The following is a 14,458-nucleotide window of genomic DNA, read 5'->3' on the forward strand; positions in this document are numbered from 1 at the left end:
AGAAGTAGGTCTCCTCTAAAGGACTCTTGGGAGACAAGTGACCTCAAACCATAGCCACTAATACTGGGAAATATTTATAATATTCACAGTGACACACACATACACACAACCATTACTATCCCATGTTAACAAATTTGTAAGCAAAATGCAAGGATTTAGTTCATGACACCAGTTATTTATGATGGTCAGCCAATTAAAGCACAATTGTAAGCAATGAGATCAATTTAATAATGATTTCCTTTCTCCATGGTTTCAATATTTGAATAATGTACATTACTCATAAAGTATAAGACCATAACAAGATTTGCAGAATTCAAGCCCTCATTTAATCTCATACAATATTCTTTCTCAATAGGAATCATTATATTCATCATCTTATGGGTAACCATTGAGACTGAGCCCAACTTCAGATTCATGGATAGGTCATGTCCCTGTGTTAATATTCTTCTTTAAAACTCCTTATCAATCATTGCCTTTCTGATACAAGATTTGACTTGTCTAAGTAACTGATGTTAAACCACTCATATGATACATAGCTAACATTGAGAACAAAGGAAACTCACTTGTGTGGGGGTGCAAAAAACTACTTTGGATTAAAAAGTAATGCTATGATGTCTTCAGTCTCTATAGTAACCTTAGTTTAAATTGTAAGGAAAGATACTTTCAAGAATTGATTTTATATGTGACCTTGGGAAGAGAATTTCTATCTAGTCGTAGTCAAATAATGTAGCACTTGGGGACAAAGATGTAGCCCAATGGACCAGCACTGGAAGCCATGATTGAAAAGACTTCCACAGCCACCATGAATTTCCCTTGGCTGCTTTGGTAGACAGGGAGGAAGGTGACCCACACACTGCAGAACACCAGCATGCTGAAGGTCAGGAACCTGGCTTTATTGAAGGTGTCAGGCAGGTTCCTGGCCAAGAAAGCCACAGTGAAGCTCACTAGGGCCAGAGATCCCAGGAATCCCAGGATGCAGTAGAAGACAGTGACTGAGCCCTTGTTGCAGACGCTGATGTTGTGTCCATGTTCAGAGTGTGCATCTGTGTCAATGAAGGGAGGAGATGTTCCCAGCCACACAGCACAGAGAGTAATTTGGATCAGGTGGGAATGATGAAGTTAGGTGCCCCTGATACCAGCAGCCACCTCGTCCTTCTTCCTGGAGTGGTGACCTTGAAGGCCAGGACCACAGTAACTGTTTTGGCCAAGACAGTGGAGACAGCCACAGTGAAGAGAACTCCAAATGTGATCTGCTGCAGGATGCAGGTAACAGTGTTGGGAAGTCCAATGAAGAGCAAGGAGCAGAGGAAACAACAGTTGAGGGAGATGAGCAGGATGTAGCTGAGGGTGTGGTTATTGGCCTTCACTATGGGAGTGTCTTGGTGTTTCCAAAACACCCCAAGAACAGCAGATGTGAGGGCAGAGAAGCCAAGGGCCAGACAGGCCAGAGCCATCCCCAAGGGGTATTCATAAGCCAGATAGGTCACAGATTTCTGCAGGCAGTGGATTTGCTCTACATTGGCATACTGATCATCTGGACACTTCACACACTGCACCATGTCTGAGGTAGAGAGCAAAGACTCATCAGTACAGCTCCAGTTTTCATGTGTCACTGATGTCTCACATAAGTATGAGCAGCATGTTTGAAGAGTGTTAATGCTTTGTTGCCATTGACAGCAATATAAGTGGATTGTCCTGAATACATGACTCAAAGTTTATTGATCTCACATGTATGGTGAAGGACACCTAGGAGCCATTGTTACTTTCTGTTACCTCTCACATATGAAATAGCTCAATTATCTTAATACTCCCTGTGTCAACACATTCAGAGTCATAGTAAAAGTCTTAATTGCTTGAAGTGATGGCTCACACCTTAAATCACTCAGGCCGACCTGGAATTTACTATGTACTCTCAGGGTGGCCTCCAACTCATGGCAGTCTTCCTACCTCTGCCTCCCAAGTGCTGGGATTAAACATGTGTGCCACCATACCTGGCTGATTTTCTTCTATTAAATTTCCTTCCAGGACACTTGAAATCCTCACATGTGTTACAGAAGATAGTCAATCTGAGGTATGATTTTTTTCTTGCATGCAGTTACCTGTGTCACTGGAAATCTCATTTTTTGGGCACAGGTAGTAATCAAAGCAGCAGGCTGCTTGTCCCTCCTGATGGGATTTCCTGAACCCAGGTCAGCATGGCACACAGCACACTGAAGGTAGGATCTGAGGAATCCAAATATGTGTCAGGGAAAGAAATCTAAGATACTCCTCTCAATCCAGACAATGTTAGCAGGTTGGACCATGAAAAATTTATTTTATTGCTTGTGAAAGCCCAAGAATTCAGAAGCCCAGAAATACTATCACGCTCCAAAGGGAGCTTAAGCGGGCCCCTGCATACCTCAAACTCCAGGCTTTGCTCTCTGTTGAAAGCAAGTAAAGAATCCCTCTTCTCATTATATCAGAGCCCGCTCCTAATATAAAACTAGGTAAAAAGGGCATGAGATATCCCTCAAGGATGGGAAATGAGTGATGAAGTAAACCACTTATTTGGTTTCTGTAAATAGCCTGCACCATAAGCCTTAATAGTCCACACTGTAAGCCTTAGTAGCCTGCACCATAAGCTGTAGCAGCCTGCCTCAGACCACCAAGGTCATAGGAGACTGATACCACACTCTGCTATCCCCACCCAAGGACCTGCGCAAATGCTGACCTCCAAGGTCATAGGAGACTGATACCACACTCTGCTACTCCCACCCAAGGACCTGTGCAAATGCTGACCACCAAGGTCATAAGAGACTGATTGGTCCACGAGGGGCTTGAACAAATTAAACTAATTGGCTTAAAAACTATGGAGTGGCACAAACTGACTGTCTTGCACCCCGCAGGCTCCTGATATTAAAAAAATGATTGGTCTAATGTACAGGCTTTGTTAAAAACCCTATAAAAACTGTCCCGTTCCTGCATTCGGGGCTCTGCAGTCCTCTACCCCTGTGCGGTGTACGATGTGGGCCCCAGCACGCTTGGAATAAAATCCTCTTGCAGTGTACATCAAGACCGCTTCTCATGAGTGATTTGGGGTGTCACCATATCCGGACAGAGCGTGGGGTCCTCGTTTTGGGGGTCTTACATTTGGGGGCTCGTCCACGATTTGTGACCACCCCTCACACCCGAGAACCCACTTGGAGGTGATGGGGACCCCCCTGGAATGAATGTGTGCTGGCCAGTGTTTCTGTTCTGAGTATCTGTTTTCTGGGACATCTGAATATGTTTTCTGGGATGCGCGCTTTCAATTTTCAGTTTGCAGCCATCTTCTCGGGCCGTAAGGAACAGAGGACTGTGATCAGCAGACGTGCTAGGAGGATCACAGGCTGCCAACCTGGGCGACGCCCCAGGAGGTAAGGAGAACCAGGGACACCTGGTTATCTCCTATTGTCGGTCAGAGGACCGAGTTCTGTTGTTGAGGCAGAGGGAGCCTCCATGGCCGTCAGATCCTTTTGCCTGCTTGTGGAGGACATGGACGGGCCGCTGATGTCTGAATCTGTTAGTCTCAGTTGTGTGAGTTGTTGTCCTTTGTGTCTTTGTTTACAGTTTTTGTCATGTGACAGACGATGATAAATGCCCTTAACTTGACTCTTGACTATTGCACTGAAGTTAAGTCTAGGGCCCATAATTTGTCAGTTGAGGTTAAAAAGAGACCCTGACAAATGTTTTGTGCCTCTGAGTGGCCAACTTATAAGGTCGGATGGCCATCAGAAGGAACCTTTAATTCTGAGACTATTCTGTCTGTTAAAGATATTATTTTTCAGAATGGACCAGGCTCCCGTCCCAACCAGGAAGGATTTGATGGACAACCCCCTGCCCTGGGTCAGGCCATGGCTGAATAAACCAAGGAACTCAAGCTCCAGAGTCCTGACTCTCGAAAATGCAAAAAAGCCCTCTCCTGAGGGAGCCAGACCTCCCCCTTGCATCTATCCCGAGATTAAAGAGCCTCTGGCTTGGCCAGAGACTCAGTCTGTCCCTCCACCCTTCCCAAACCTCTGCCCCTCACCCTTCCCAAGCCTCCGCCTCCCACCCTCCCCAAGCCTCCGCCTCCCAGCTTGCCCAAGCTTCCTTCCTCTGCCCCTCCCGAGCCCCTGGAAATGGGAAGGCTGGACTCAAAGACGCGGAGCCAGAGAGATGCTACCCCAGAGGGAACAAATAAAATTGTAACACTGCCGCTATGCGAGGCAGGTCCTCCCATGCTGGGGGCCAACTACAACCCCTCCAATATTGGCCTTTTGCCTCTGCAGATCTTTATAACTGAAAAGCTAACCACCCCCCCCCTTTTTCATAGGAACCCCAACGCCTCACGAGGCTGATGGAATCTCTTATGTTTTCTCATCAGCCTACTTGGGACGATTGCCAACAGCTGTTGCAGACACTCTTCACAACCAAAGAAGGAGAGAGAATTTTAATAGAGGCCAAAAAAAAAAAAAAATGTCCCTGTGGCCGACGGGTGGCCCACGCAACTACAGCATGAGATAGACATGGGGTTCCCTCTGACTCACCCTGTTTGGGACCACAATACGGCTGAAGGTAAAGAGAGCTTAAAAATCTATCGCCAGGCTCTGGTGGCGGGTCTCCGAGGTGCCTCCAGAAGGCCCACCAATTTGGCCAAGGTGAGAGAGATGATGCAGGGGCCAACGGAGACTCCCTCAATGTTTCTTGAGAGGCTCATGAAAGCATTTAGGAGGTTCACACCATTTGACCCCACCTCTGAGATTCAAAAAGGCTCAGTAACATTAGCTTTCATAGGACAGTCAGCTCCTGATATCAGAAAGAAACTTCAGAGATTGGGGGGATTACAGGAAGCTGAGCTGCATGATTTAATAAAAAAGGCAGAAAAGGTATATTAGAAAAGGGAGACAAAAGAGGAAAAAGAGCAAAGGAAAGAAAGAGAGAGAGGAAAAGGAGGATAGGCACAATAGACAAGAGAAAAATCTGACCAGGATCCTGGCCACAATGGTAGAAAAAAAAAGGAAAAAGAGAGAAAAATATTCAAAAGTTTAGGACAGGCCCTAGGCAGATAGGGAACCTGGGCAACAGGACCCAAGTTGATAGAGATCAATGTGCCTGTTACAAGGAAAAAGGACACTGGGCAAGAGACTGCCCTAAGAAGAACAGCAAAAGACCTAGGGTCCTAACCCTTAAAAAAAATAAAGACTAGGGAGGACGGGGCTCAGAGCCCCTCCCCGAGCCCAAGGATTCAAGAACTCCCCAACCATCTTTGCTGAAGCCCTACACAGGGACCTAACCAATTTTAGAGTTCAACACCCCCAGGTAACCCTCCTTCAATATGTTGATGACTTACTCCTGGCAGGAGCTACCCAACAGGACTGTCTAAAAAGTACAAAAGCGTTACTACTGGAGCTGACTGACCTTGGTTACCGAGCCTCAGCTAAGAAGGCCCAAATATGCAAAAGAGAGGTAATGTATTTGGGGTACTCCTTGTGGGATAGACAAAGATGGCCGACAGAGGCACAAAAGAGGACTGTAATACAAATACCGGTTCCAACTATGGCCAGACAAGTTAGAGAGTTCCTGGGGACAGCTGGGTTCTGCAGACTATGGATTCCAGGGTTTGCAACCCTAGAAGCCCCCATCTATCCACTAACTAAAGAGAAAGGAAAATTCACTTGGACCTCTAAACACTAGGGGGCATTTGATGCCGTCAAGAAGGCACTATTAAGTGCGCCTGCCCTAGCCCTCCCTGATGTGACTAAACCATTTACCCTTTACGTAGATGAGCGTAAGGGGATAGCCCGGGGAGTCCTAACCCAATCCTTAGGGCCATGGAGAAGACCCGTTGCCTGCCTATCAAAGACACTTGACCCTGTGGCTAATGAATGGCCTATATGTCTAAAAGCCATAGCAGCAGTGTCCACGTTGATCAAAGATGCTGATAAACTAACTCTAGGGCAGAGGATAACTGTCATTGCCCCCCATGCCCTGGAGAGCATTGTCCGGCAGCCCCCAGACCGATGGATGACTAAAGCCCATATGACTCACTACCAGAGCCTGCTCCTCACCGACAGGATAACATTTGCCCCACCTGCCATCCTCAGCCCCGCTACTCTTCTGCCTGAAGAAACTGATGAGACAGTGACTCATGACTGTCATCAAGTGCTGATTGAGGAAACTGGGATCCAAAAGGATCTTACAGATGTCCCACTGACTGGAGGAACATTAACCTGGTTCACAGATGGAAGCAGTTACATTGTAGAAGGTAAGAGGATGGCTGGGGTGACGATAGTAGATGGAACACGAACAGTCTGGGCCAACAGTCTGCCAGAAGAAACTTCAGCACAAAAGGCTGAGCTCATGGCCTTCACACAGGCCTTACGACTAGCTGAAGGAAAGTCTGTGAATATCTACACAGACAACAGGTACGCTTTTGCTACTGCACATGTACATGGGGCCATCTACAAACAGAGAGGGCTACTTACTGCAGCAGAAAAAAAAATTAAAAACAAAGAAGAAATTCTAAGTTTGCTAGAAGCTCTACATCTACCCAAAAGACTGGCCATTATGCATTGCCCTGGCCACCAAAAAGCCAAAGATTTTATCTCCAAAGGGAACCAGATGGCTGACCAAATGGCCAAGCAGGGGGTCAACCTTCTGCCCATAATAGAAAAGCCGAAAAACCAAAAAAGTGAGCAACGATATACCCCAGGTGACTGGCAAAAAGTTAGAAAGTTAGGCCAGTTCTCTGAAACTCCAGAGGGGGCCTGTTTTACCTCAGAGGGAAAAGAGATTCTACCTCAAGCAAAGGGACTAGAGTACGTTCAACAAATACACCACCTAACCCACCTGGGGCCCAAACATCTACAAAAACTGCTGCAGATGTCTCTTTAAAATAATCTGAGGTTGCCAGAGATAGCTGGCTCAGTAGTCAAGCATTGTGTACCTTGCCAGATGGTCAATACTAATCCCTCAAGAATGCCTCCTGGGAAGAGGCTAAGGGGAGACAGCCCAGGTGCTCACTGGGAAGTGGACTTCACTGAGATAAAACCAGCTAAGTATGGTAATAAGTATTTACTAGTTTTTGTAGACACTTTTTCAGGATGGATAGAGGCTTATCCTACCACGAAAGAAACCTCAACCGTGGTGGCTAAGAAAATACTGGAAAAAATTTTCCCAAGATTTGGGATACCCAAGGTAATAGGATCAGACAATGGTCCAGCCTTTGTTGCCCAGGTAAGTCAAGGACTGGCCAAAATATTGGGGATTGATTAAAAATTACATTGTGCATACAGACCCCAAAGATCAGGACAGATAGAAAGGATAAATAAAACCATTAAAGAGACCCTCAGCAAATTGACCACAGAGACTGGCGCTAATGATTGGATAGCTCTCCTACCCCTTGTGCTTTTTAGGGTCAGAAACACACCCAGACAATTTGGACTGACCCCCTATGAATTGCTATATGGGGGTCCTCCTCCACTGGTAGAAATAACCTCTATACATAGTACTGATGTGCCGCTTTCCCAGCCTCTGTTCTCTAGGCTCAAGTTGCTCGAGTGGGTGAGACAAGGAGCGTGGAAGCAACTCCGGGTGGCTTACTCTGGAGAAGGAGACTTACAGGTCCCACATCGCTTCCAGGTGGGAGATTCGGTCTATGTCAGACACCACCAGGCAGGAAACCTTGAGACTCGGTGGAAGGGCCCCTACCTCGTCCTACTGACCATGGATGGTTTGAGGGATGGTTCAACAAGTCCCCCTGGATGACTACTCTGCTTTCCACCCTGATGGGACCCTTAATGGATTTGCTCCTGATGCTTTCAGTTGGGCCTTGCATACTTAATAATATTTTTACTTTTGTTAGAAAATGAGTGAGTGCGGTCCAGATCATAATACTTAGACAACAATACGAGGGCCTTCAGGGCAAACAAAAACCTTACATTTGGTCCTTCCAAGTTCTAGGCTTAAAACTATTAACAAGAGAAAAACTGGGAAATGAAAGGCCCAAGAATTCAGAAGCCCAGAAATAAGGGAGCTTAAGCAGGCCCCTGCATACCTCAAACTCCAGGCTTTGCTCTCTGTTGAAAGCAAGTAAAGAATCCCTCTTCTCATTATATCAGAGCCCGCTCCTAATATAAAACTAGGTAAAAAGGGCATGAGATAGCCCTCAAGGATGGGAAATGAGTAATGAAGTAAACCACTTATTTGGTTTCTGTAAATAGCCTGCACCATAAGCCTTAATAGCCCACACTGTAAGCCTTAGTAGCCTGCACCATAAGCTGTAGCAGCCTGCCTCAGACCACCAAGGTCATAGGAGACTGATACCACACTCTGCTATCCCCACCCAAGGACCTGCACAAATGCTGACCTCCAAGGTCATAGGAGACTGATACCACACTCTGCTACTCCTACCCAAGGACGTGCGCAAATGCTGACCACCAAGGTCATAAGAGACTGATTGGTCCACGAGGGGCTTGAACAAATTAAACTAATTGGCTTAGAAACTATGGAGTGGCACAAACTGACTGGCTCGCACCCCGTGGGCTCCTGATATTAAAAAAATGATTGGTCTAATGAACAGGCTTTGTTAGAAACCCTATAAAAACTGTCCCGTTCCTGCATTCGGGGCTCTGCAGTCCTCTACCCCTGTGTGGTGTACGACTGTGGGCTCCAGCGCGCTTGGAATAAAATCCTCTTGCAGTTTGCTTCAAGACCGCTTCTCGTGAGTGATTTGGGGTGTCGCCATATCTGGGCAGAGCGTGGGGTCCTCGTTTTGGGGGTCTTACACTTGATGATCATAGTAATTTTGCTATGTTGTATAATATCTTTATATAAGCATATGAAAAAAATTTCATGAATATTACAGTTTTTGTAAAGTATTAAAAAATTTATAAAATATATCTAGGAATCAAATTATGATGAGGAGACACACATTCCACAAGAGCGTGGTCATTAATATCTAGTGTAAATCAGTGTAGCAGGAAAACCCACCTGTCTACTTCCTGTGGCCCACTCTGGCATGTCTTCAGATAAATACAAGTATTGACCATATGGAAAATGTGGGGAAAACTGTCCTATTTTCACCTTCAGATCAGTACCATGGGGGAAATTCCAAATGTTGAGAACATCATACTCATCACTTACTTGTCCTTTCTGGTTCATATTCACTATATCTCCAATAGGGCTAATAAAGTGCATGTTCTTCAGAAAAGCATGTACCTAAAAGATATGCATCATTCCATGTTTGGAAAGGCCCACATGCCATGACTGCATGCATGATGTAGGGAATGCCCTTTGATTTTACAGTTCTTTCTTACTATGCACATTCAGTGCCAAAAAGCAACTGGTAAAGTACATGACATCACATAGTTCATTTAAAAATAGCATTATGGTTTTATAATATTAGTTTGTTAGCTGGGTGTGGAGGTACATGTCTTCAATCCCAGCTCTCAGGAAGCTGAGGTAGGAGGATCACTGTGAGTTCAAGGCCACCCTGAGATTATATCATAAATTTTAAGACAGCTGTGGTAGAGTGAAACCCTACCTTGAAAAAAATCAAATAAAAATAGAAAATAATATTAGTTTGAATTACAAAATGTCACAAACAATTGCTAATGAAATAATAAGTAGACTCTGTACTGTGATAAATATCAATATCAATATCCTCTCTGGTTGCCTTTAGAGCACTGAACATGAAAATGAGGCTGGGAACACATTTAGGTTTGGAGGAACTATGTTATATCATTTATGGAAACTTCCAGATTCCTGAAAGCAGTTTTAGAAGCAGGCATGGTAGCAAACACTTTTAGTCCCAGGGAGAGAGTCAGGTAGTTTTGTTAGGCAGCTAGGGTAACTGGGCCCCTAAGTAAGGGGCAGGAATGTTTTTGGGCCTGTCCTTGCAGTCTCCACTTTGCTAGAGATCAAAGGATGATCGTTTGAATGTGGAGTGGCCCTCATTGCCTCCAGTGTTTGTGATTATGCCTCACACTTAATATCCTGCTGGTGTGGACTTCAGGGACAGTCTTGCCAGAGGAGGTGTGAGACTTGTGTGGGCCATGGGATTTATCATCCAGCCTCTCTTGCTTGTACTAGCTGCATCACTCTTGCTTCCTCCCAGCTGATGTGATGCCTTGCTGTCAATACATAATATGCTTCTCTACCATACTGAAACTTCCTCTAAAAACTTTTTGCCAAAATAAACCCTTTCCCTTTCATAAGCTTGTTCCAACTCCGGCTTTGTCCCAGCAATGAGAAGGTATATGCTATCATTCTGATAATCATTTATGAGATTATTACATCTTTACCATATGATGGTGTAGGGGATTCTTTATTCTTTTAATACTAAACATGAACATTGTTCTGAGCAGATAATTAGTTTGTCAATGGATTGATCCTGGAGTTATCATTCTTGAGAAACGTGGCAAAATATTGGCATGCCAGTGACCAAGTTGATGGTATATTCTTAATTGCAAACTACAGGAAAATCAGGACCGAATTAATGATTACTGTATAAAACTTTGTGATGTAGCACTTCCCTGTGAAGCCTAAGGACCCCGGTTCAAGGCTCAATTCCCCAGGACCCATGTTAGCTAGATGCGCAAGGATGTGCATTCATCTGGAGTTCATTTGCAGTGGCTGGAGGCCCTGGTGTGCACATTCTCCTCCCCCCTTTTTCTCTCTGTTTGTCACTCTCAAAAAAATAAATTAAAAAATTGTGATGTTTATTTTCCAATTAAGATACCTTTACTTTCCTCTGTAATATCTCCAGGACCTGACAGATACAATAGAGATGACTTGTCTTGTGCTATACAGTTGGCTTTTTTCCCCATGACCTACTGATGAATTTTAAGTTTTCCCACTATCTGTTCCATGTGTATAAAGCAGGTTTTCTAACCAAGGATGCGATCACCAAGGGTCAAAAGGCATAAGCATTGTTATTTAAAAAAACTTGAGGGCTGGAGAGATGGTTTAGCAGTTAAGCGCTTGCCTGTGAAGCCTAAGGACCCCAGTTCGAGGCTGGTTCCCCAGGTCCGATGTTAGCCAGATGCACAAGGGGCCGCACGCGTCTGGAGTTCTTTTGCAGAGGCTAGAAGCCCTGGCACACCCATTCTCTCTCACTCCCTCTATCTGTCTTTCTCTCTGTGTCTGTCGCACTCAAATAAATAAATAAATAATAAATAAAAAATTTTGACAGGTGTACTTTCTCACATTATCCAGAGAATAGAGGCATATCATCTCTAGAATGTAACACCTGTCTACTCATAGGCCTTTCACTAGATTGTAAGAAGCAGGAATGAACTCCCTTCCACAGGACAGACCTCAGATCCAGCCAGAGAGCATTTGTTTACCCCCATACGCTGTGTGCAACTACTACACTGGTGTGTACATCTTGCATTGGCTGGTTATTTTGTCTCTGGTAGGATCTGCTTGTTCATGCTGTTGGTGACCACTATCACCCAGCAGCTCACAAAGAACCTTCCAGCATTATTAGGTCTAGCCATCAGGAATTTGCCTTCCTTCTCACTTCTGGTTTAATCTCTGTATAATCTCTCCATATACTGTGACTGCAACCTGTGTTGTCTTCAGCAATAGGGTATTACCATTTAGATACGGTGTATAAACAAGTGGTTTGGCAATAGCTTCAATTTTTTTTGGCTTGGGGCTTGTGGGTTGCACTGACAAACAGCTCACTGTGTGGGGCAGTGCAGTTCTCCACATGTAATTTATGAGCAAAACTTACAGATTTAGAGTTAAGCTTTCTCCTTGCCCCTCTTACTAAGTATTATATCTTTTAATTAACTAACCAGGAGAATGGCCCCTCTATAGAAACATCTTTGGCTCTCTGCACTATAAGATATCTATAGTTTTCTGTATAATGTTTGTCTTGTTTTTGTCTTTTACTTGGTGCACTAATCTCTAAGTTCACTTTTCCAGCAAAAATTGATGTTAGTGAGGTGTTGGTCTATGTATCTGAAAGAAGCTCTGGCATAGAATTGGAAAAACAAAAAAAAAATGGGTCAGAAATAATTATTTTCCCTAAGGCCTTAAGGAAATTCAGGCATGGAGTACAGTACACTGAGGAGTAAACAGTGAACCTCCTGGAACAATGTTAAAATTGTTCTATGACTAATTTTTCTGAATGGTGGCAATTGCAGCAAACTATGACTCTTTACCAAGAATCCTTACAGGAGAAACAACCAAGGTCAGAAGTAGTTCCATTGGGGGACCAAAGTCTAAGTATTGGAGAGACATGAAAAGGAAAATTCAAAAGAAACGTTTGGGGGATAAATGGGTTTATTGGGTCAATGGTGGGAATACCCATTTTGTGGTTATTCTGTCTCTCACCTTTAATGTAGTAATTGAAAACAGGAGCTCAGGAAACTGCAAGTGCTTCACCGCACATACATGGGGGAAGTGTGAAAATAGTTAATCATTATAGGGGCCTGAGACTGTACTTGAGGTAAATAACTGATGGGATTGTTTGATGTAAAGAAATACCAAAAAGTTTCTGTGAATTCTGTGGAACTGTACCTTTCTTGAAGTTTGCTCTTGCATGACATTATCAGAAAATAAAAGGCTGAAGCTAAGAGAAAAGAGAGAAAGAAAAAAGGGAAAAAGAAAAAAAAAAGACAGATAACAAGGGAAAAGCAGAGGAAAAGAGAAGCAGAGAAAAAGAGATGGAGAAACTCAGCTGCCTTCAGCATTAGCCTGTCAACTTGCACCAGAACTTGACTTCAAGTCATTATTGCACTACTCCCTTTCACACCTGTCTTCTGGGACCCTCCTTCAAGCCATGGCTGGACCCCAACAGGTAGGCATCTGGGAAGATTCCAATTCTTAGCGATCGTGAAAAGAGCAGCAACATATTGCTCAGCAAGTATCACTGCAATAAAGAGCACAGTCTTTAGGGTAAGTACCCAGGAGTGGGTATACCTGTATCAAATGGTGGATACATTTTCAGACTTATTTGTTTATTTTTTGTATTTATTTGAGAGTGACAGACAGACATAGAGAGAAAGAGGGAGGGAGAGAGAGAGAGTGAGAGAGAGAATGAGGGAGGGAGGGAGGGAGGGAGGTAGAGAGAGAGAGAGAGAGAAAGAGAGAGAGAGAAAGAGAGAACGAGAGAATGGGCACATCAGAACCTCAGCAACTGCAAACAAACTCAGATGCATGTGCCACCTTTGTGTATCTGACTTACATGGGTACCGGGGTTCTTAGGCTTCACAGGCAAGCACTTAAACACTAAGCTAACTCTCCAGCCCTTCCTTCCTTTATAATTGTGGGAAATAATGTGAGAAGAAGTGGTTTTAATTCCTCAATGAGGATGTGGTAGATTTCAGTGGAGAATACATCTGGGCCTAAATTTTTTTTGTTGTTGTTGAGAGGGTATTAATTACTTTTTAAATCTCATTACATGTTATACCTACATTCGTGCATTTTGTATCTTCTAAACTCAGATTAGGCAGGTGGTATGAATCAATTAATTTACTTATTTTTTATCTCTTTCCATTTTTTGGACTATATGTTTTTGAAGTATGTCTTAATGACTCTCCCTATTTCATTAGTATTTATTGTAATACCTCTTTTCATAATGTTCTCTATTTTTCTTTAGATAAATTTAGCCATTAGTTTATTAATCTTGTTTATATTTTAAGGAATCATCCAGTAGTTTTAACAATTTTTCAGTTTAAAAAATGAGTTCAAAGGTTTCTGTACTTATTACTATTTCTTTTTGTCTGGTATTTGGGTTTGAATTGTTCTTGTTTTCAAAAGTATTCGAGTGAATGGTTATTAATTTCAGATTTCTCTATTTTAAAATATGGGCATTTAGAAGTATCAATTTTCCTCTTCAGGCTGTCTTCATTATAGTCCATAAGTTTTGGTAGGTCGTGATTCATTGTCATTTTGTTCAGGAGTTTTTAAAATCATTGTTTTTTAAATCATTGATTTTTTAAAATCATTGATTTCTTAATATCATTGTTTAATACTGTGTTGTTAAATCTCCAGGGATTGGTATATTTCGTTTTGTTTCTCTTGTTTTTGATTTCTAGTTTCATTAATTTCAGTCAGATATAATACAGGGTGTTATGTCAATTTTCCTGAACTTTTTTTTTTTTTTTAAATTTAATTTATTAGTTTTCTTTTCAGTAAATACAGGCAGTTTGGTACCATTATTTAGGCTCATCTGTGATCTACCCCCTCCCATTAGACCCTCCTTATTATTGAAAATGGGTTGTGCATTATGGAGTTAGCCCCCAGTTATTAGTATGATAAATGTCTCTGAAAATCATGACCCACCATGTAACTCTGACATTCTTTCCGCCCCCTCTTCCGCAAGATTTCCCTGAGCCATGTTGGGTTCATTTTTGGTCTGCTTCAGTGCTGAGGTGTTGGGGGCCTCTGAGGCTCTGGATCTCTGATTTGGTAGGAGTTGATTTTTCTCTGAATTGATCTCCTT

General features: G+C 43.3%; 1 pseudogene; it reads right to left on the reverse strand.

The window, feature by feature from the left end:
• Window positions 1-663: 663 nt before the first annotated feature.
• LOC123457248 lies at window positions 664-10,270 on the reverse strand (annotated as a pseudogene).
• Between the last annotated feature and the right edge of the window lie 4,188 nt (window positions 10,271-14,458).

This window comes from Jaculus jaculus, unplaced genomic scaffold (genome assembly GCF_020740685.1).
Source record: "Jaculus jaculus isolate mJacJac1 unplaced genomic scaffold, mJacJac1.mat.Y.cur mat_scaffold_140_1_98673_arrow_ctg1, whole genome shotgun sequence".
NCBI lineage: Eukaryota > Metazoa > Chordata > Mammalia > Rodentia > Dipodidae > Jaculus > Jaculus jaculus.